Below are 23,908 nucleotides of genomic sequence, written 5' to 3'. Positions count from 1 at the left end.
AGGAGAAAGGATCCTTTATGTCCTTGCTCTGTACCACGTAGACTGTGGAGACTGTACTCCATGGTACCACAGGCCGACCCGTGGTTCAACCTCCCATCAAATACCCATGGCTTTTATTTGCTTGGTCACTGCTACAGCCTGAAATGCAACACTTTTAGATAGATAGATTTGGCTACTAGTGTCACATGGATCACAGAAACGGGCCAGGTGTGAATATTCATGGTGTCCTCACAGCGCACACTGACATCAATCAGATGTAAATGTAGTAGAAGCAGCTACATTAGAAAGGCAATTTCATACCCTGGCAATGCCATTGCTACCATTGGTCTCATGGCTTACAAAGGTTTGTGCAAGATAGGCAAGTGAACACAGCTCCAAAAGCCCAGTTTTCTTTCTGAGTTTGTTGACGCCAGGTAGCCTTTGGATAGTACTTAGGAGGCTCTTGAATGCTTAAGTGTGGATCAAAGGGCCAAACCGTATGGTCAGATTGGTGGTCAATTGGTGTGTGATGCCACTTCTAATCGAATGGTGTGAAGTCACCTCTAGTCCTATTGACATTTGACTGAAGTACAGGGCAAAACAATACCCAAATCTGCACCATATCACTAGCAACAGAAGAATGTTAAATTGTAATAACCTTTGCAACGATGCTTGGCAATTATGCATGAAGATCAACTGGTACAACTTAAACACTTCTGAGTTTTTACATATGCAGTAGCGCTCGTGTGTGAGGCAAAGGAATGATAAATTAAGACCTCTTAGGGGTATGGGCAGTAGTAGTATAGCAGAGGACATCCGGAAAGAATAGTAAACACATCAAACTGACATTCAGCTAAAGAGATGGGGTTAAAACAGAAACATGGAAAAAAGCTTTGGATAAATTAGACTAATCATAGTGTGCTAAAAGGTTTGTGTTACCAACATACTGGAGTCTGCTGGGCCATAGCAGGAAGAAATTTGGTTCAATAGATGGGTTATACCATTATTTCTTCCCTTAATTTGGGGAACACTCCAGCAAAATCCACCAGTAAACAGCAATGCACTAGAAACAAACTGAAGCAGGAAGAAAATGAAATCAAGATGATGGAAAATTGCCGTCAGGAATCAAGGTGGCACAGGAACCTCATACACGATGATACACATGCTGCTATGATGCTGCCCAGAGGTCTCCAGATAGACACTGAAGAATTAGCTGCCACAGGTGGAATAGCAGGTGCCTCTGGCATAGCTGCTAAAGATGCACACCACCACAGTACAGCTGAGATTTGACCTCATGTGGCTGGTGTATGTTAGGGCATCACCTGTTCATTGCATGGCGCTACCACCAAGCCCTGTTTCTGAGCAAAAATGTGCCTGAAGCAGGAGTTCTGCAACTACATGGTGGGATAGTCTAGAATAGAGGTCTCCAACCATTTCTATAGTGAGAGCTACTTCTGATCAATGGAACGTATCCTGAGCTACACCCTTATATGTGTTAGATAAGGATTCATAAAGGGCAGGCAACTTCACCTCTGCCTTTTTAGAGCACCCAGTCCTGATGCAGTGGGCACAGATCATCAATTTCACAAGAGCTGTAGATTGAAAGTTTACTTGTGGGGTCTCCAAAAAAACAGTTTTGTCCATTTGTTCTTACTTGTGAACTGCTTCTTAGAGATAAGTGTTTCACTGGGGTCTATGATGTCTCTCATGCAATACATTGGAGGACAGTGCTTTGAATATATAAGCTAGGGCCACAAAGACACCACTCATCTAGCTAATTGCCATGGAGTCCTTTGGTTGTTAACCAGAAACAGGCCCAACCTTAATGACTCGAGATTAAGAATTACTGGTGGCAGGAACGGTATATGTTTCATAGGCAAGAGTTTTATGGTCCCTAGGGGAATCTGAGAGGTGCATGGAGATTGCACAGTGCTCTACAAGAAAACATATCTACACACGTCCCTCCATCTTGATGCATATGGGAAAACCTATGAGCCACTAATGCAGAACAAATTAATGAATAAGAAGATTAAATTGGGAAGTTTAGTCGTATTTAAGAAAAGGGAGATAAAGACAGAGGAAGGAGAGAAAGAAAATGGTAAGAGAGAAAGGATAAAGAAGGTAAAGAGGGCGAAATAAATGAAGGACAGGAACAGGAGGAGAAGAGTAAGAAAGAAAGAAACAGAGGATGTGCAGAAAGGAAAATACAGGAGTGAAGCATATACGGAAGAAAGGTAGGATGGGCAGAAAAGATGGAGGAATTAAAGGAAGAGAAGAAGAAATGATTCATGGTGAGGATGGAAACAAGAAATGAGGTAAGGAAAGGATGGATTAGGAGCAAGGGTACCAGGGGAGGAAGCAATGAGAGAAAGAGGGTAATGAAGGAAGGGTAGCAAGAAATAAAAGAAGCAAGAATGCAAAGTAAAGAGATTAAACAAAGGTACAGAGGTGAGAAGGAAAGGGAAGAAGGGATGAAACAAAGGAAAAGAAGAGAGAAGGAAGCAATGCACAAGGAGAAAGTGAGACTGGAGCAAAGGAAGCAAATAATGGGGAAAGAAGAAAAAGAAAATAGAAGGATTGATGTAGAGAATTAAATAAACACATAAGCAAACAAGGAAAGGATAGAGAGCGACAGAAAGGAGACCAAGAAAAAGGAGCGAGAAAGAACCAAAGGAAAATAATGAGAAAGAAAGAGACAGAAAGGAAGAAGTAAATAAATAAAGAAGACAAAGGAAGAGTAGAAAAACAGATCAAAGAGTGTGCTCTGAGGCATTTATTAGTTGTCAGGCTTCCTACCAGGCGGAAGCTTGGGACTGTTTATTTAACAAGAGGATGGGCTGCATATTACTCCTGCACTGTACCTTTTGGAAGCTTCAAATACTTGGGTACAGAGTGTTTTAAGATGCATCATTGGCTGGGCTAAAGTCCTTTCAGGCCGATGGACGTTGCACACCTGATTATCATCACATGAGTTGCAAGAATTTGAAGCTGCACCTTTCCGAGAAGCTTTCAGAATATCACTCCGGGCACATAACATGTATTGCACTGGTCCAGAAGTAGAGGAAATTGCGTTGGTGCAGAAATCGAGAGACCAATCTTTTGTGCTGTTTTGCTTCTTGCATAAATACTGCAAATGGTACAAAAGAGCGCGTGCTTTAGTTCATATATACCAAGGCAAAAACTGAGCAAAATAAATATACTACATTTGTTTTTGTTTTTAAATAAAAGTATGTCACGAATTTACTTTTTCTCCACTTTCAAAAAAGTGAATTATGAAACTATGTTGGAGGCAAAGTCAGATTGGTGCCGTACCTAATCAGCCAAAAAAGATGCAAAAGAGCCCATTGCCCTTGGCTGATGCTTTTCAGTTGTATTTACAGACCCTGGGAGCTGAGGACTAGTATCTGGGCTTGTTGTTTGCATTATAAAATACAGCATTAATCATTGTTCAGACATACTTCACAAATCTCAGAGATTTCCAAATCGAAAACTTCTTTCCTGAGATTGTGTCTGCTGAACCTTTTGTTGCTTGCTTGTGGGAGGAGCCCGTTTCCATGGTGACAAGCCACAACAAACGTGCACAAGAGCGTGGAGCTGTGAGACCGCTGACCCCCTGCCTTCAGCAAACAGAATTTGAGAAATGCAGCACTGTTTTTTGCTTTCAAGGCGGTTCCGTTTCAGCTGATTAAGGAAAAAAAACAGCTGAAGAAATTAATTTTGAGCACGAGGCTCCCTTCTCCGCGGAAACCAGGGCATACGACCAGGAGGCAGAGGTGATGCTTACACTGCATTTAGTTCATTATTTAACTAATACGGCATTTGCATGGTTTTTGGGGGATAAAATCACATGGGAATATTTTTAAGATTTTGTTTAGTGTATGGTTTTTATGCTGTTGTGTCGCCTGATAAATGCTCCATGGAAGAAACGCTTGTACTGAACCGTTGCAGATTGTCAGAGAATACAGAAGCACTTATTTCTAAATATTGTGGCATGAATAGGAATATTTAATAGGTTCATCGTTTGGGCGCAGCAGGAAATATCAACTGATACCCTTGTTGCTGTTTTCAACCCCTGTGATTTGTTTTCACCTCAGTGCATTACCAATGCAACCAATGTGCCGAGCTGCCGACTTTGGAGCTCGGAAACGAAGCTCGGGTCTCGGCGTCTGCTTAAAATCTTGTGATTCTGGGCAAACCACAGTCTCCCCGTGCCTGCCAAACATGAAGGTGTCCTTGTGTACTGATGCTCATGTACAGCGCTCCCAGTGCTTAATTTGTGCTTGTTGTTTCCGGTGCAGAGCACTGGCACTTATTTTTGAGGGCCGGCACTTATTTTTCTGCCTCAGGCATTTACTATGAGCAAAAGAAACATATGGGAAAGATGGAGGAAGAGAAAAAACGAAAAAGCGTCACAAAGGTAGAAAGTGAAAAGCTGCTACAGTGAGCTGAAGGGGCAGGGAGTGGCTTTAAATGGATTCAAGAGGCCCGGTGTCGAGCAAGAGAGCAAAGGTGAATAATGGTGAGCAAATCCGCATGATTGTTCAAGAATGTTTAAAATCAATGGCGCCATTATTATTTGCGAATGCTGGGGGAGCGTGCAAAGCAAAAGGGTCCGGGGGCACAGTATCCAAGGGGGACCCACCCACCAGTGACACCCTGGGTAAGGGGTCCCAGGCAATCAGAGCAGAAGGGCCACGTGCACAATGCCCATCACCTGACAATGGGGAGGAGGAGGCAGCATCCACAAGCGCCATGGCACTACCAACCCAGGTGTGGGGCACTGACTCAGATAAGAATGCGCGCAGGCGGCACAGCCCATCAGCTGACGGTCTGGCCCCGGAGGCATACAAAAGGAGGGAGCCTAGGGAGCCCTTACATGGTAGCAAGAGCACCACGGCTGGCAAGCATGATACCATTAGCTGTGAAAGAACGAATATGGCGTAGGGAATTTATCGACATATTCACGCTACTAGAGATTCAAGTCGAGGGCCTAGGTTTGACCACGGCGGACAAGAAAGAGGAAGAGAGGAGAGAGACAAACAGAGTAAGGAAAGAGAGGAATTTTGACAACGGGCTGGATGCCTTTAGAATCATGGCATGTATAATAGTTATCAAAATTCTCACATTGTGCAAAAGATTTATGGCTCTACAAATCTAAAATACACGAGGCACAGATTCAATTTACAGGGGATGCATGGCTAGATTACAACATCAAACAGCAAAAATGCAAGCCCACCCAGCGATAGAATGGGATGAGGAAGATGTAGTGGGTTACATGCACAAAATGATGATAGCAAGAGAGGCCAAGAGCTGGGCGAACAAGGGCGAACAGCACTTTCGCGGGAGCTACCAGAAAGGAAGACACGAGAAGGTGAAGCCCTTCTACAAGAGGCAGCAATACACACAGTGGAAGGGGCCACAAGATGGGAAGGCAACGACAGCAGTATGCTACAATTTTGACAAGAACGAGTGCACCTGGGGTGCAGCCTGCAAATTCAGACATGTGTGCACCTCATGCGGGGGGGGGGGCATCCCGCAGCAGATTATAGGAGAAGGGGAGGAAGCAACCTCAAGAGGGAGAAAGATTTTTTTTTAAATAGTCACACCAGCACGGTAGCCTGGCTGGGGAGAGAAGTGGAGTTGGCTAGATCCCCCATGAACACAGGCAGATTGAGGTAACTGGCCAATGAATATGACAACAAAGGGGACGCAAGATTAATATGTGAAGGCTTCGAACAAGGTTTTAGAATACCTTCTAGTTTGAGAACTCACAAGTCAGAACCCATGAACCTGCGCTCTGCTAATGAATACCCCAAAACAGTAAGGGAAAAAAGCAACAAGGAGAAGGAGCTGGGGAGGGTGGAAGGCCCTCTTCAGGGCCCCATCCTGCCTGTCCTAATCATTTCACCCCTGGGAGAGGTCCCCAAAAAAGATCAGGGCAAATTTAGGCTTATTCACCACCTGTCCTACCCCGAGGGCAAATTGGTAAACAATGGCATTGACCCGGTCCACTGCGCGGTGGGGTACGCTACAGTGGAAGCCGCAGTAGATTTACTATGCACAAAAGGGCGGGGTGTGCTGATGGCGAAAGCAGACACAGAATCAGCTTTAAGGCTTCTCCCCGTCCACCCTGAGAGCTACCATCTCCTGGGATTCAAATTTGAGGGGGAAACTTATTTCGACAAGGCGCTGCCAATGGGAGGCCCCATTTCCTGTGCATATTTCAAATAATTCAGCACATTCCTGGAATGTGCATTACACAAACAACACCCAAAGGGTGGGAAGCTGCACTACTTAGACGATTTCCTATTCGTAGGACAGCCCAGCGGGTCAGAGTGTCAGGATTTACTAGATTAACCCTTTCCGCTTCCGCCCAACTCACAGCGGGGCCGAAAACGGGGGCAGGGTTGATTTACTTTGCAGAGAGACCACTTCCGGTCCCCCGCCCTTTCGTTGTTTGCGTGCCCCATCTATGGGGCTTTTGCTCGGGGACCTCGGTGGGGTTTCTGCTCCGGCCCCTCGAGCTCCATACGGTCGCGGGTCTTCACCCAAAACCCCTCCAGACGGCCCATTCCCGCAATGACTTTACATAGTACAACAGTCGGTTATTTTGTTTGGGAAATGTTGGCCGCAGTTTTATTAGCGTTGGTTTATAGCATTTTTGCTCTGCTTTTATGAGGGCCATAAATCATTGTGTGATATCACTGTTACAAGCAATTAGAGGTTCTGAGGTTGTCATAATTCGAGATATCTCCCATGAGGTTAAAGACCCTAGATGTGTGATTCACATTGGTACATTTGTGTCATACATTGCTTTGTATCTTAACAACCCTATACTTATCGATATTTGCCGGTTACATGCCCATCAATCAATTCACCCTCAATCAGTCTCATGTTTTAGACCTTTGGCGTTAGTCCTTTTTATGTAGGAGGGTTCTCATTTCCTTTTAGGCTTACCTCGCTACCTTGTTTAGTCCTTGTGTCCAGCTCTCCGGCGGACCCGGGCTGCGAGTGCCGTATTTCCGTGTACCTCTCCCGAATGCCTTACTCTGCCGTGAAGCATTCCAAGGTAAGTAGCCCTGCCACCCCGCTGTGTTGGGTGTGGCCTTTGTTGTCCTTTATCTCTATTTTCCACCTCCATTACCTTGTCCTTTCACCCAGCCTGCGACAATCTGGGTGCCTAGCGTTAGGTGTGGGTGGGTGGGTGTCCTTCTTGTGTCGCTGACTGGCTGCCCTGGATACGAAAAGGGGTTCCGTGCCGGGCAGCCCGCTTTTAAGCCCCACTTCTGCCTTTGGGGCATGGTGGGGAAATTTGAAAAATGCATTGGTCCCATTGGGCCATTGGTTCCTTCCGTGCCCACCCTTTCCTCTTCCGCCCTGTGCCCAACTCGTGGCGGGGCCGAAAGGGGGGGACAGGGTGATTTACTTTGTGTGGAGACCACTTCCAGTCCCCCGCCCTTTCTTTGTTTGCGCGCCCCATCCGGCGCGATTTTGCTAGGGGACCTCGGCGGGGTTTCCGCTCTGGCCCCTTGAGCTTCCTACGGTCGCAGGCCTTTGCCCCAAACCACTCCAGACTGCGCATTCCTGCAAAGACTTTACATAGTACAACAGTCGGTTATTTTGTTTGGGAAATGTTGCCCGCAGTTATATTAGCATTAGTTTACAGCATGTTTGCGCTGCTTTTATGAGGGCCATAAATCATTGTGTCATATCTCTGTTACAAGCAATTAGAGGTTCTGAGGTTGTCATAATTCGCAATATCTCCCATGAGGTTAAAGACCCTGGATGTGTGATTCACATTGGTACATTTGTGTCATACATCGCTTTGTATCTTAACAACCCTATACTTATCGATATTTGCCGGTCACATGCCCATCAAATCAGTTCGCCCCCAATCAGTCTCAGTTTGCCTCCTTAACTCCGCTTGATTTTCTTAGTGAAAGACATGCATACTTCATGCCTTTTCTGGTGTTTAGCCCTCCTCGAGTGCACCAGCCAACTACTGAAAACATACGAGGCTCCATGTTTTCAGCCTGGTTTCTGCACTACTTTATCTTTTTATTTTCCATGCAGCATGATCGAGCGGGCTTTTACATAGCGCAATAGCGCTTGTTTTTTTCTTTCAATTTATGTGGCAAGAAAAGTCCGGTTAGGAGTTTACAACACTAGTAGCTCTAACTCAAGCAAATGCAAGACACTTTGCATTGCAAATGCTTGTTTTTACTTCTTTAGAAAAGTACTGAAAGATTACCACCTATGTATGCACATGCATGGGTGGGATTTTTTTATGGTTTCGTAAAAATTAAAAAAAAACTGAAAAATATCTGCCTGTGTGTGTGGATGCATGAGCCTGCATGGTCAGCCATTTTAAATCATTTTTGTAGAAAACCGATGAAGAAGATTTGCAAGTGGACAGGTAGAAGTATCAGCAGAGAAGCAGGGCCCCCGCAAACTGAAAAAAAAATTAAAAGGCACATGTTTTATTAATGAAAAAGCTCCCATTAGGCCAATAGTCCCTCGCTCTTACAGGGTCTAACCTTTGGGCAGATATGCACATCATGCAGGATGCTGTCACTCTGACTGAGGTAGCCTGTTTTAGAAGTTGGCTGACCCTGTTCCCCATGCAGTAGTGGGTAGAAGAAACATGTTAGTGACACAACAACAGAGAAGTGGATGAAAAATGCTGACTGATTTATTGAAATGAAGAGGTCTTGGCTAACACCAGACCTATTACGCCTATACATGGAGGAGCACACACGGTTAGTTGTAATATGGTTCCTTTTTTAATGTCACATAGGTAATTATAGGGTTGCATATTTTTTGTGGGGTCCTTCAAGGGATCCTATGCACCTATAGTCAAACCTTTAGCTGCTTTACTTATGTGGCTGTAGTAATTGTTGTTCTACTTGTGTTGGATGAACAATTTATGGTTTATTATAACCGAGTAAACATTTGATTGATTTGGTTTTTTATATGAGCCAGCATTTATCACATGTTGTATAGCATGTGCCCAGGAACATGATGTGGACGATGTGAAGTGATTGTCGTTGTCCCTTATTTGTCAAAATATGATTGACTTTAAAAATTACCAGTCAAATGTTAGACTTAGCCGCCATCGTCATGAAAATTAGGCATATTTATAGTTCTGAAAGAACTTTTCAAAATAAACATGGATTATGTTTTATTCTTGCCACATATGAAGTAAGCATTACACTAGGCTGACTGCTGTTATGTTATGTCTATTTGTATAGCACACTAATCACCCCTGAAGACATCCAGGTCCTTGCACAGTTTAAGTGAAGCAGGCAAAATTTTAAAATCTGCATGGAATAAACTTGTATTTTCCCACTTCTCCACATGACAGAGCCATGAGAATTGACAGCAACTATGAAACATATTAAACAAAGTTTATGGTACTCTATTTCCCATCTCTTCTGTGCAATGGCAACCCTGAAAGAAAACAAAGGAGTAAACCATGCCAAAATGACACCATTGTCTTATAACATTTTGGCATTTAGATGTGCCATTTTCTTGCCACAATATTTGATATTTGTACGCTCTGAATGAGTGTCTCCTCTTGTTGTGTTTCCCTTAGTAGATCCATATTTTTACTCCATCATTCCTGACATAAACAACTTGATTGCCCTTTCTCACACAATGTAGTTGGCCAGCCCCTTGCCATTTGGCAGGAGCGGGGCTGACTGCTGTGCAGGACAAAACTCAAACCATACATGTTATGAACCATGTAGGAAAGTGCCCTCTTTTTGGCATGGTTACCCCCACGTTTTCCTGCTATCAGTATGCTTAGACTCTTCACTGGGATCCTGCTAACCAGGGCCCTAGTGATTGTGCTCTCTCCCTCTAAATTTGGTTGCCTAGGACTTTCTAAACTCCATAATTGGCATACTGGCACCCCCTTATAAGTCCCTAGTGTATGGTACTTAGGTACCCAGAGCTTTGGGGCACCAGGGGTTCCCCATGGGCTGCAACATGTATTCTGCCACCCATGGGAGCCCATTCAAAATGTGTCTGCAGGCCTGCTATTGCAGCTTGCATGCAAAGATGCATACACCCTTTCATCAAAGGCCACTGCACAAGGTCACTGTAAGTCACCCCTATGGCAGGCCCTTCTAGCCCAGAGGACAGGGTGCAGGTCCCTTTGTGTGAGGGCACTCCTACAAAAGCAGAGGTGCCCCTGCGAACTCCAGTTCCATTGCACTGGACTTCGTAAGTGCGGGGAAGTCATTTTACCTGTGTACTGTACACAGGTGTCCAGCTACATAATGGTAACTCCGAACCTGGGCATGTTTCATAGCAGACATATCGAAATCATACACCAATACTGTTGCCAGTTTTGGTTGTATGATTCCATGCACTCTGCGGGCTCCTTAGAGGAGACCCCCAGTATTGCTCCTACCAGTCTTCTAGGGTTTTCCAGGCAGCCCGCCCTGCTGCCACCCTCAGACAGGTTTCTGCCCTCATGCTGCTTGACCATCTCTAGCAGGGGAAGTGTGGGACGCTGGCCTGGCTTATAGTGGGTACCTGATGGTACTTACACCTTGTGCCAGGTCCAGTTATCCCTTATTAGTAGATTAGTAGTGTTCTAGCAGCTTAGGCTAGACATGCAAAGCTCCTACTATACCACTTATATCATATAGCACTATATCATAAGAAACACAATACTCAGAGTTACTAAAAACAAAGGTACTTTATTTTAGTGACAATGTGTCAGAAATATCTCAGAGGATATACTCCCTTAAGAAAATAAAATACACAAAATATACACACAAACCAAAATCAGGTAAGTAAACATTTACAAAAGTAGTGCAAACACTGTAGCACACAATAGGATGCAATAGGCCTAGGGGAAACACAAACCAAATACTCTAAAAGTGGATTGCGAACCACGAATGGACCCCAGGCATAGTGTAGTGTGTAGAGGGCCGCTGGGAGTGTAAGAAAACACTAAGGGTGTCCAAGATACCCCAGCCCAAGACCCTGAAAAGTAGGAGTAAAGTTACCCTACTTCCACAGAATCACACTAACATCGTGATAGGAGATTCTGCAAAGGCAACAACTGATTGCAAAGTACTGAAGACGGATTCCTGGACCTGAGGACCTGTAAAGGAAGGGGACCAAGTCCAATAGTCACGCAAGTGTCCAGGGGGGGCAGAAGCGCACTAAACCCCGGATGAAGGTGCAAAATGGCTGCCTCTGGGTGGAAGAAGCTGAAGATTCTGCAACAACGGAAGATGCCAGGAACTTCTCCTTTGCCCAGAAGATGTCCTATGGTGTGCTGGAGGATGCAGAGTTGTTTCCATGGAGAAAGACCACAAACAAGCCTTGCTAGCTGCAAAGGACTTGTTTGAAGATAATAGGTGCTGCATGGGCCCAGGAAGGACCAGGAGGTCGCCCCTTGGAGGAGGAGACAGAGGGGGCGCTCAGCAGCACAGAGAGCCCCTGCAGAAGCAGGCAGCACCTGCAGAAGCACTTGAACAAGCGTGCAAGAAATCTGAGCACGGCGGTTGTCTCAACACTACAAAGGAGGGTCCCACAAAGCCAGTGATCAGCTCAGCGAGTTGAACAATGCAGGACGGAGTGCTGGGGACCTGGGCTATGCTCTTCATAAAGGATTCCTTGCAAAAGTGCACAGAAGCCCTAGCAGCTGCAGTTCTCGCAGTACACAGGATTACTGTCTGGCGTGGGAAGGCAAGGACTTATCGCCACCAAATTTGGACAGAAGGACCACCGGACTGTCGGGGTCACTTGGATCCAGCTCCTGTATTCCAGGGACCACGCTCGTCAAGATTAGAGATGACCCAGAGGACCAGAGAAGCAGAAGTTTGGTGCCTGCGTTAGCAGGGGGAAGATTCAATTGACTCATGGGAGATTTCTTCTTGGCTTCCAGTGCAGGGTGAAGGCAGACAGCCCTCAGAGCATGCACCACCAGGAAACAGTCAAGAAAGCCAGCAGGATTAGGCGCTACAATGTTGCTGGTAGTCATCTTGCTACTTTGTTGTGGTTTTGCAGGTGTCCTGGAGCAGCAGTCGATCCTTGGCAGAAGTCAAAGAGAGAGATGCAGAGGAACTTTGGTGAGCTCATGCATTTGTTATCTGAAGAGAAACCCATAGGAGTGACCCTAAATAGCTCTCAGAGGAGGATTGGCCACCTAATCAGGTAAGCACCTATCAGGAGGGGTCTCTGACGTCACCTGCCGGCACTGGCCACTCGGAGGCCTCCATTGTGCCCTCACACCTCTGCATTCAAGATGGCAGACGTCTGGGACACACTGGAAGAGCTCTGGGCACCACTCCTGGGGTGGTGATGGACAGGGGAGTGGTCACTCCCCTTTCATTTGTCCAGTTTCATGCCAGAGCAGGGGCTGGGGGATCTCTGAACCGATGTAGGCTGGTTTATGCAAGGAGGGCACCATGTGTGCCCTTCAAAGCATCCCCAGAGGCCAGGAGAGGCTACTCATCTTAGGCCCTTAACACCTATTTCCAAAGGGAGACGGTGTAACACCCTCTCTCAGAGAAAATCCTTTGTTCTGCCTTCCTGGGACTGGGCTGCCCAGACCCCAGGAGGGCAGAAGCCTGTCTGAGGGTTGGCAGCAGCGGTAGCTGCAGTGAAAACCCCAGAGAGATAGTTTGGCAGTACCCCGGGTCCATGCTGGAGCCCCGGGGATGCATGGGATTGGCACCACAATACCAGATTTGGCATGCAGGGATAATTCTATGATCTTAGACATGTTACATGGCCATATTCAGAGTTACCATTGTGAAGCTACATTTAGGTATTGACCTATATGTAGTGCACGCATGTAATGGTGTCCCTGCACTCACAAAGTCCGGGGAAATGGCCCTGATAATGGCTTTGAAATGACGTGGACGTTATTTCACTCAGGCTGCAATGGCAGGCCTGTGTAAGAATTGTCTGAGCTCCCTATGGGTGGCAAAAGAAATGCTGCAGCCCATGGGGATCGCCTGGAACCCTAATACCCTGGGTACCTAGGTACCATATACTAGGGAATTATAAGGGTGTTCCAGTATGCCAATCAGAATTGGTCAACATGTCCCTAGCCTGCAGTGACAATTTTAAAAGCAGAGAGAACATAAACACTGAGGTTCTGGTTAGCAGACCCTCAGTGATACAGTGGGCACCACACAGGTAACACATATAGGCCACAATCTATGAGCACTGGGGTCCTGGCTAGCAGGATCCCAGTGACACAAAACAAACTGACACACAAGTAAAAATGGGGGTAACGTGCCAGGCAAGATGGTACTTTCCTACAGGAAGGCAGTAGAAAGGATTTTCTGTGGAGAGGGAGGCAACAACCTCTCCCTTGGAAACAGGTGTTAGATGGCTAGGGAGGGTTGCCTCCAGAAGCCACCAGTTTGCTTTGAAGGGCACATTTGGTGCCCTCCTTGCATAAACCAGATTGCACCAGTTAAGGCACTGCTCTGGCGCGAAACTGTACACATGAAAGGGGAGTGACCACTCCCCTGCCCATCACCACCCCAGAGGTGGTGCCCAGAGCTCCTCCAGGTGGCCACCTGATTCTGCCAACTTGAAACCAAGATGTGCAGAGGCCCCTTGTAGCATCTGAATGGCCAGGTCAGGCAGGTGATGTCACAGACACCTCCTGATATATGGTCACCTTGCTAGGTCACCAAGTCCCCTTTTAGGGTTATTTAGGGACTCCCTTGTTGGTGGGTCCCCAGTTCTGATTGCAAGACTCCACTAGGACTCCTCTGCATCGTTTACTTTGACTTCTGGCCACTGGAACTGCAACTGGACTCTTCAGGAACTGACAAGACTGCAACATCCGAGACAACCTCGACTTGCAACATTGTTTCTCTGGCTCTTTCTAGCAACTGCAACATTTCCCCAGCTGTGCATCCTCTGGAGTCAGCGAGTATTCAGTCTGCACCAAGAAGCAAGAAGGGATCTCCCTTGGAGTGAAGGAGTCACTCCCTTGCATCTTTAGGCACCTACAGCAACGACATCTGGCTGTGTGAATCTGCTCTCCTCTGGAACTGCATGGATCCTGCATCACATGTGGTGGTCTGGAGTAGTCCCCTTGGTCCCCTCTACCTGCTGTCCAACGTGGGAGACGGTGAGCCCTTGCCTGTCCTTGCCTGACAGTACCCCTGTGCACTGCAATTCTTGCAGTTACCAAGTTGCCTCCTGCTCCAAGGGATCATCAGGCTGTGAGTAGCCCTGGCCCCCAGGACTTGTTCCTGCCAAGCACGGTCTCCTCTCTGCTGCTCCAGCGACATGGGACTCCTCTTCAGGTGTGCTGACTGGGCCTCACTGCGACTTACTGTGCCTGCTGCCAGTGGGTTCCCTGTAGGGGCTGTGATTGCTTCTTTTGGCTCTCCCAACTGCTGAGGGTCAGCCTAGACTCCCCTCCTAGGGTCAAGTCCCCTGGACCTTGCTGGTCCTTTTCAGCCTTGCAACTCTTCTTTTGCTCCTCTTGCATTTGCTAAGGCTTGTTGGTGGTTCTCCTACACCACCAACCATCTGCAACCCAACAACCGACGTGATACACCATCTGCACCACTCTAAGAACTCAGCTCCTGGCCTCCACAGGTGGTCATCTTTTTCCCCTGTCAACCTGATTCTTCAGCCACGGAAGGGTGGGTAGTAGCTCCAGCCCTCACTGGATACTCCACCATGGACTGGGCTCTGTCCCCTTCTTTTGTAGGTTCCCTTCTTTAGGAATTCGCCATTGGGTTCTTCTAGATTGGTTCTGTTCTTGCACAATCCATTTTCTAAGTCCTCCTGAGCTTAATACATTCCAAAGATAGGAAAGAATGAAGATCTCTAGATAGCACTAAGCAGTTCTGAGTTCATTGATCATTCTGTATTCAGCTCAGCTGTTGAAGACTCTGATTCTAGTGGGATATAATCCTACTCATTATACAGATTTTCATATGAGAAGAACATTGCTTACATTAATTTCTTTAGTTACTCATTAGTGCTGTAGACCAGTTACCCCCTTATGAGAATCTTCCCAACTGTTATAATTTCATACATCAGGGTGTCCAAATGAGAGGAATTTCGCACATCTTGCTTGCAGTTGTAAACAGGGATAGTGTTTCAAGTAATTGCAGGATCCACGAAGCAGCTTGTAGTCTGACGAATGTTACCTAAAAGTACAGCATCCTTTGCTTTCCTCCCTATTCCATCCAACTTTCACTTGTAAATGCAGCACCAGCACTCCTCTCCTCTGCTGGTGGTGTGGGTGACCATGTTTAGACAGCATATGTAAATCAAAAATATAGTGGGACAGAATAGTGTGTCAAAAAAAATGAGGGTTAGGCAGGGCCGGTTTTAGGGTGGTGCGAGTGGTGGGGCCGCACCGGGTGCTGACCTCAGGGGGGCGCTGTGTTTAGCAATAACTTACGAAACTGCTGAAAAGTTCATTGTGCGTCCTGCCTTCAAGACGCAATTAAAATGTCAAGATACCTCTTGTGATTAATGTTCATGCTAGAGGGAGAGATCAGAGGTTTGTCTAGCGGCAGCTTTGACTCACCATTAAGTAGGTAGAGGGTTAATATGTCTGCTGCAAAGAAAAGAATGATATTTTATGTGGATAGCTGAGTGGATTAGTAAAGCCAGTGTTTACAAGCGCTTTATAACAAATGTATGTATGTGAAAGGGGGACTATGGAGAGATGAGGGGCACATTTGCTGGGTGGTAGTGAGGGAATCCGAGAAGGTGGTCATGGGGTGCGGGGTGCCAAAAAAGACTGTCGCACAGGGCGCCACCAGCCCTGGGGTTAGGTATATATCTTTAAATGACTTCAACTCTATATAGTTTATTTATGTGTATTTAATAGACCAGCACAACTCATTCGTAGACACAGAAAATACTTTTTGCAAAGTATCATTTATTGTATAATGTGTTATGTCATCTTTAAATGACTTCAACTCTATATAGTTTATTTATGTGTATTTATGTGTATGCGTATTTTATACACCAGCACAATTCATTCGTAGACACAGAAAATACTTTTTGCAAAGTATCATTTATTGTACAATGTATTATGTCATCAGCATTTGCATAACATACCATTATCATGGCCTCTTAGTACATTGTTTTTTTTTCTGATGGGTGTTTTCACATGGTTTTAGAGTTTTCTACATGATCTCAGTCATCGTGATGATGTGTTCCAGCTATTGTGTCCTGGTCCACCCTTAAGCCTGTGAGAGTCACGTGTGACATGAAGGGTGACCATGGAGTTCAGTTGTTCTAGCACTTTAAGGGCCTGATTTATACTTTTTTAGCACCGCATTTGCATCATTTTCTGACGCAAAAGCGGTGTAAACTTACAAAATATAATTGAATTTTGTAAGTTTGCGCCGCTTTTGCGTCAAATAATGACGTAAATGCGGCGCTAAAAAAGTATAAACCAGGCCCTAAGTGTTTATGTTCTGTGGCTGGGTGACAATAAAATATTCTTTGAACTCAGAGTACATGAATTTGGTGTAAGGGAAAGTGACGGGAGACCTTGATATATGCCTTTATATGTATACATATGCCCTGAACGGTATTAGTGCGGGTGGGACAGTTTTGGGCAATTTTAAGTGGCCCGGGGTTTACAGAAAAATCTGTTATAATGGGAGTGGGTATGCACCCTCTAATATCACGAATGACTCCAGGCAGGAAATGTAGTCAGAGGCGAAGTACCGCACCTGCCCACCCCTTTCTGTCTGAGTCACGCAAGAGGAAAGCAGAAGGGGAATTATGCTGTAGGCCCCCGTGCTTTCCAGTGTCCCACCGTCCTCCAACAACATTTATTTATAGGTTTTTATTTGAAAGCAAGCCTGCCCTCTGTATTAACAAGCATTGACATTACCAATAGGTCTGGTGTTGACAACCAGCCTTTTGGCTTTGGCAAGTTTGTTCTTTGTCATGGTTTATGCAAAACGTTATTGTTGGAGGAGCTGCTGAGCCCTAGTCAATCAAAAAAAAAAAGTGGCTAAAGGCAAACATGTTTTCATTGCTCTCAAAAAAAGAGCACATTGCCATAGCACCCCCTGGCACTAAGAGGAACTACTGTGTGTGTGTGTGTGCGCCTTGCGAAAGGGTAAACTGCCGTAATTCACTCTGAAGTCAGCCAATGGATGAAGTGCGCTGACTCACTGCGCCATTGTGTAAATTGCAGTGGGAGGAAGAAAAAAGTGAATGAGACAACCACAGACTAAAGGATGAAGTCTGCCTGGAATAAAACCATAAAACAAACTATTATACACCGAATTTTAGTAAAATCAAAGGCTATCGGCTAGCACGAAACCTAAAAAATGGCAATCAGTCTGGGCTGGCTGCCAGCCTCTTGCCATTTCTATACAAAATGTTGTAATGTTTTTGTAAACCTTTCATACAAATAGTTACAGAGAGTTGAAAAGATAGCTACATAGAGAGTGTTGAAAAGGTAGATAAACAGAGAGATTTGCAAAGACAGAGAGAATTGTGTGAATAGATAGATAGATAGATAGATAGATAGATAGATAGATAGATAAATAGATAGATTGGGTATTGAGGGAGTAAAAACCCTGCTCTAGCAGCAACCACACCCCCTGTCACTAGAACGACAAACGTCACCAAATTAATGTGTGCTTAGCCCTCTGGCAGTTTGGCAGAAAGTGGTTAGGCGTAATATAGTGACAATATGTAAGGAATTTATAGAGCATACAAACTGAAATTAAGTGAAAACTCAAACTGCAAATAGGAATGCAAAATGTTTGGAGGAAGACCACACCAAAGGCTGTCAGGTGAGATAGATAGATAGATAGATAGATAGATAGATAGATAGATAGATAGATAGATAGATAGATAGATAGATAGATGTGCTTAGATAGTGAAGTAGAGAGATAAACCGGTAGATAGATAGGAACAGGAAAGTGGAATATATGGCACAGGATTAATTAGTAATATAACAGTTAAATGTTTTAAAAGCACTTCATAGGAAAGCACCGAAAGCTAACTAGAAAGCCAGACGTGCAGATCATACAGACTAATCTAGTTTACAAGTACAACTGTAGTCTTAAATTAAAATACATACAAGCATGACATACAGGAGTGCAATTCTAAATCTCCTTCATTGTGTGCAAGCTAAGAAAGGTGTGCTGTGCAATAGCAGCAGTCAGATAACTGCAGGCCAGTCCGGGGCGGCTGCTTTCTTAGGGCTTCGGAGCCACACCCTTCCAATTTTCTGCATCATCGTACAGGTCAATGTATTGCTCTCCTTAACACAAATTTTTAAAGTAGCACTTTTAAAATTAGTGTTAAAGTTGACAATATAATGTCAGTTTCTGGCTGTCGCTCTATGACCTTTACTTTAGCCAGAACTATTTACAAGTACATGCGCAAGAGCGCATGTCCGTGGCTTCAAGTACTTTATTTAAGCAAGTTAAGGGCTTACCAGCATCCAGCCCGGGCCTGCCATTTTAAGGGTCTTCAGGAACTACCCCTTGATGATGCACAGTGATGTCACTTTTTTTATGTCACCCCTGGGCGCTTTAGGTTTAAGCCCTATACATCTCGGCAGTATGCCAGTCATTGCTGCTTCAGTGCACATGATTGAGTTGTGCTCTTTTTTGTCATCACATTTGATTCGATGTGATGAGAAAAGACAAAGAGGGACAGTGAAATAAGGGAATTGTAATTATTAAGGGCAAAGAGGTAGAGTCAAATAAGGCAATTGCCTAGGATGGCACAATTTGGTCATGCGAGGAAGCTGGGCTAGGTGGCAGGTTTCCTGGTTGAATGTTGTGCAATTCTCTACAGATGGATATTTTCAAATATAAAACATTCATGACCCCCTCCTCCCTCGCAATAATGCCAGCAACAAATGGAGAGATAAGTCAGTTATCATGTGCACCTTATATGTTGCCTAGGTTGTCATCATATATAAAGCAACATTATAGTCTAATACAATGTCTTTAAGAGAGATTTTTGAATAGTGCACCTCAAAGTACTCTTAAATGTGATGGTAGAGGAAAAGGAGGCACAGTGAAGTAAGTCCATCAATACTCTAGTATCGCACAGTTTGGACAAGCAGAAAAACTGGGATTGGCCCAGGTTTCCTGATTTATGTTGTGCCATTCCGCCATTAGGTGAGTTTCTTTGTCTTGTTCACATTTTACCCAAAAGGGGGAGATCCCAAACCCTCTTGCCTGGTGTCCACACCCTTGGGTAGCTCAAATTAGATTGACAGACTAGAAATTTTATGTAATATTTTATTAAGTATAATTTAGAAATGCCAGTAACAACATTCATTGTCAATTTATTATAGAAATTGTGCTGGAAAATACATAATTTATTCCAAGTTTTGGGGGGTATGAACACCACTGAACATCCCTTGGAAATGTCCAGCTCACTTGCTATGCTCACATGCCAAATTTCATTGATTGATCTTACTTACCACTTTCAAACTACACCAGCTGCAACTGGACCAGTCCAAAGGAATTTAAAGGCACTTTAGTAGGAGACATAAACTGATAAAGCTGGAATGTGACCTGTGCTCATATCTGGTTGAAAGCATCATACCATCACATCAGACTCCACACACAAAGATAGCACTGAAGTAGTAATAAAATAAAAATGAAAAAACACTGTCCCTGGAGGGGGATTACCTTGTGTACAAATGTGCTCCTTGTGAAAGGGCTAATTGCAGTCACTCAAAGTGAAGGTAGCCAGTAACTGAAGTAGGTTGACCCACTGCCCTATGCTGCCTTCTGTAAAGGTTGGAAGAAAAATGTGAATGACACAACGACAGCCCAATGGATGAAGAGAGCTGTCTGAAAGCCATTTTAAGCTTATATATATTACTCATCAATTTCAGTAAAATCAAGAGGTCTTGGCTAACGGCAGACTTAATAATAAGACTCATTGTTTGGCTACACCACTAGATGGCGCCAGACACAATGTTTTCTCTTTATTTGAAGTACACTTCTTTAGGTCTCGCCTAGTCAGCGCATGCGTCGTCTCTTTGAGACATGCTGTATCTGCTCTGTGGGTTTAGAGCCCACTCATCACTTTTAATTTGTTGCTTTGTGTGTCCTTCACAAAGGCTTGCTGCTCTGTGGTCAATATTTGTTATATGTCACTCCTTTTTGTGTGTCGACCCTTCCAATGGAGCATGGCTCTATTACTTGTAGTCTTGCTCTTTTCTGCATGAGGTATGTTAAAGCGCACTATTTTTTCAATTGTTTCTGCCCATGTTTTCAAAATGTCAGCTTTTCTTCCTGTACACGTTTAACCAACGGAAGTTCAGCAACAATTGCCTTAGTGGTAATAAACGTAAGTATCAGCATTTGTCATTTTGTTTCTGTTCCGTATTTTGTTTTCAATCGGCCTTTTTTGGGGTTTCGCCATTGTTGTATTTTGTTTACGATCTCCTTTCTTTTTGTAAGCACAGGAGAGCCGACCCCAAGACTCAAACCCGCTTCTCCAGTTCCAAAGTCAGCAGCTTGAGATGTTACTCTGCATCCTCTCAGACCGAGATCAAATGTCAGATGCTGTTTTTTTCTCTGGCTTTAAAGTGATTGCTTAAATGTCAATGTCACAGGCGATCGAGGTGCCTGGCTGCCTAATTTACATTCTGCGAGCAGCCCAGAAAGCTCCACCCACACCTTCCTTCTTGTCTGAACTCATCAATTTTTCATGTACTGCTTTGTTCCTGGGTTACCTACTCTGGGTGATTTCAGTTTCTACGCATTAGAGGGCAGAGGTTCAGAATTGCTAACTTGAAAAGCAAATTTATTTTGCTGGGCTCACCATATTCATTTTGGATGCCCTCTTCGTAATCATAGACCTTCTTATCGGGTATTACCTCCCCTGGGTATACTCCTTGCCAATGATTGGTCAAGAGCTTCTGAAGCTCTCCTGTTATTGGATGTCTAGTGCTCATTTTCTAGCTGTCAGACATAAACTGCTGCTATAAATTCGGCTTTTTAAAATAAGCCATTAACAAAATGCTTTTGGAACTAAAGCAGCCCAGAAACGTCCACAAGTGACTGGCAAAATCATTAAAAAAATAACTGGGATGAAAGAAGCTCTATATTGCATACCAGAAGCATGCATGACATCGCAGGGGCCATATTTTCTAGGGGTCAGGTAGTTTTTCTAACCAATCATAGGATGTATGGACACCAACTCTTTCCTATCACTTTCCTGTCTCCTGTCAATCATTATGAACTAGCTTTCCGATTTTAACCTCTTAGCTTCAGTTACTGAAGTTGGTTAAAGTCTGCAGGAATTCAAAAGCAACTGGACGTTTTTTCAGCACATTCGGAATACGGAAGGTAAGTGTAACATTTGGGAATCTCCTGCACTTACAGAGTCTACATTTTTTGGTCTGCATATTTTGATGAATTATTTTGCTCCTCTGCTTTAATAGAACACAGCTAAGGCATAGGGCCGCATTTAATAAACATTCTGTCAGTCCAGTTCTGCTTTGATATTTTCACAGACAACATCCAACAAACATAGGCAAAGCCAGTAGCTCTTGCCTATGCCAGATCTGTTGGCTTTATCAATGTTCATCTAAACAAATTACCAAAGACAATAGATCATGAGTATGCAAGGCCTGTTGGCTTTGCCAATGCTTGTTATGCCTAGAAACCAGCGCTCCTTAGCAAATTCTGGCCAACATAGAAGAAGCATACAACGGATCCTGCATTATGTTTGGCTGCAGGCTTCGTACTCATTTCTAACAAGCCTTTCTCCTAGACCACAGAGAGAGCAGGTAATGCTCACCCTAGCATTTTTATGTCCTGTGGCACCCTCCTTACTCTCCCTTTCCCTGTGCCCGCTTGCCCCCAACACATAGCACCTCTCACATTGGCACTTACCACCTGTTCAAAATAGTTGGTAAATGGCAGTGGTAAGACCTGTTATTGGGCTCATAACTGAGACAAATATGTGGAAGATCCAATATTCAAGGGGCTACATCTTATTCCCCATTCTAGGGTCAATAGCTTGTAATGCCTGTTATTTGGTTCAGGCATCTGGCCCGTCAGTCTTCCCTTGTTAAATAAAAGGCTACTTGTATTTAGGACCTAAATGGTAATCATTTTTGGGAGAAACATAATCACCGACTACCTGGCACATCTATGCTTTGTTGGGTATGTTTGAGATGTTCTGTGTGGCATGTGTTTCCTTAAAGTGTAACTGATGGTGATTGCTGTTGGAAATTATTTTACAGCCTCCAATATTGCATTTCTGTGTTGTGTTGGTTGTACCTGAGATGTTCTGTTGCATCTGTGAGTGGTGTTTCTAGATGTCCAGAGCATGTCATAGGTGTGGTGTGTTGGATTCATGTGAAATATGTGTTTACTGAGGTGGATCTATGGTTAATGTTCTTTCTAATATATTTTGTTAAATTTGGCTTTGCAATTATATCTGGGTAGTGCTGTTGGAAGCACTATTTAGTGGAGGGCATTTGTTCATGAGTTACATGTGACTAAATGCACTCAAACCTGGTGTTTGATTGTTGTGTTAACAGTAGTAAGGATGAGATCTCCAGGTTATGACTTTGCATGTTTGATGTATTGCATGAGGAGGAAATATATTTTTCTGGAACTTTATCCTTATACTTAGTGCACAGTTAGTTTGTTTTTCTTAGTAGATATAGGTTTGTTTCTTTTTGTTGTAAACTAATGTCTCTGTTAGAACTCACATTGGTAAATTTACTAGAAGACAGTAGCTTTTGGACGTCTTTGGATCCAGAACTCAGATGACCATCCAAACCATTAACATTTAATAAGATTCACAACGTATCTTTGTTCCAAAAGGCTAGCCTCTTCTGATCTGACTTCACTGGGCCAGTGCCCCCACTCTGCCTGGCTGAGTAGGATACTACCAGACACTGCATTATGTTAAGCCCACCATACTATTGAGATTGAAGCACAAATCTTCTAAGAGGTTCCACCATCTAATTAATATCTTTTTTCCTCTGCCCTTGGATATATTGTAGTCTTCAGCACGGCAAAGTGAGAATTTACAATGCTGAACAATGGTTGCTTTGTGGTGAAATATCACAGTGTACCATACAAGATAAAGTAAAGTAAATTGATATTTTTGTGATGTCTGCATGTGAGGGTGAAGGTTTGAACTTCCTTTTCAATGTATGAACAGTTTCACTCTACTAATGGAAGGGATCTTGGAATGGATAGCTGTTTACTGTCAGATCAAGTCTCTATGACCTAAGGGGCTCAAGGAGCAAGTGGGCAATACTGTTTTCGGTTATCCCTGGAATCATGATAGCTGGATACCACTTCTAACTCTTTGAATTGGGAAGCAGCTCCTTCACAAGCCCAGACTTTCACAGGATAGAGAGGACAAACTGTCAAGACTTACTCTTGAAGGTTGGTGTGGGATGACACAGTTAACAGATGGCTAACACTGCGTACTATCAAATACACTCTACCCACAATCTGTGTGATTAAGTGAAAAGCTTATATTCTTGGCCTCTCCTATCTGATCAATAGTTACTGAGGCCTCTCTCGCATATTGAATTGTTAGTCTCCAAAATCTCCCCACTGGCCCATATTTGTTCCTATTGTGTTTGCCATGCCTCCAATGCAAACACAAATATCTCCTCATAAGCCTCACCTGTCTATTCCCTGGCATACCTTCGCTACACAATCTCCATTTCTACTTATCCTCTTTGACCCCTCATGTGGATGGTCACCTGCTGGCTCTTTTTTCTTCTCATTCACTATCTGTGTTCAACCAGGGCTTTATGTATCCTCTTCAGCCTTCACATCTACCTTCTAATTCCCATATCTCTCTGTGGAACACATGGATTGCCAAAGTGGTATTGTCTTTCCATCAGCTGCTATGATCTCACATTTCTCCCTAATGCCCTTGCCTATGTACATTATCCTCCATAGCTTGCCATGACCCCAAATGG

The 23,908-nt window shown here is 44.3% G+C and overlaps 1 protein-coding gene across 1 annotated transcript in view; it reads left to right on the top strand.

The window, feature by feature from the left end:
• Positions 1–3,543: 3,543 nt before the first annotated feature.
• The window catches only part of ANKRD66 (ankyrin repeat domain 66), a 60,209-nt gene continuing 39,844 nt past the window's right edge, over positions 3,544–23,908 (top strand). The window contains exon 1 of the mRNA XM_069236076.1: positions 3,544–3,752. The gene's annotated coding sequence lies outside the window, so the exon portion shown is untranslated. The remainder of the gene's footprint in view (positions 3,753–23,908) is intronic.

Source organism: Pleurodeles waltl, chromosome 5, assembly GCF_031143425.1.
Source record: "Pleurodeles waltl isolate 20211129_DDA chromosome 5, aPleWal1.hap1.20221129, whole genome shotgun sequence".
In the NCBI taxonomy this organism is placed as follows: Eukaryota; Metazoa; Chordata; class Amphibia; order Caudata; family Salamandridae; genus Pleurodeles; species Pleurodeles waltl.
The sequence above is the reverse complement of the archived record's forward strand: the minus strand, read 5'-3'. Positions and strand labels throughout refer to the sequence as shown.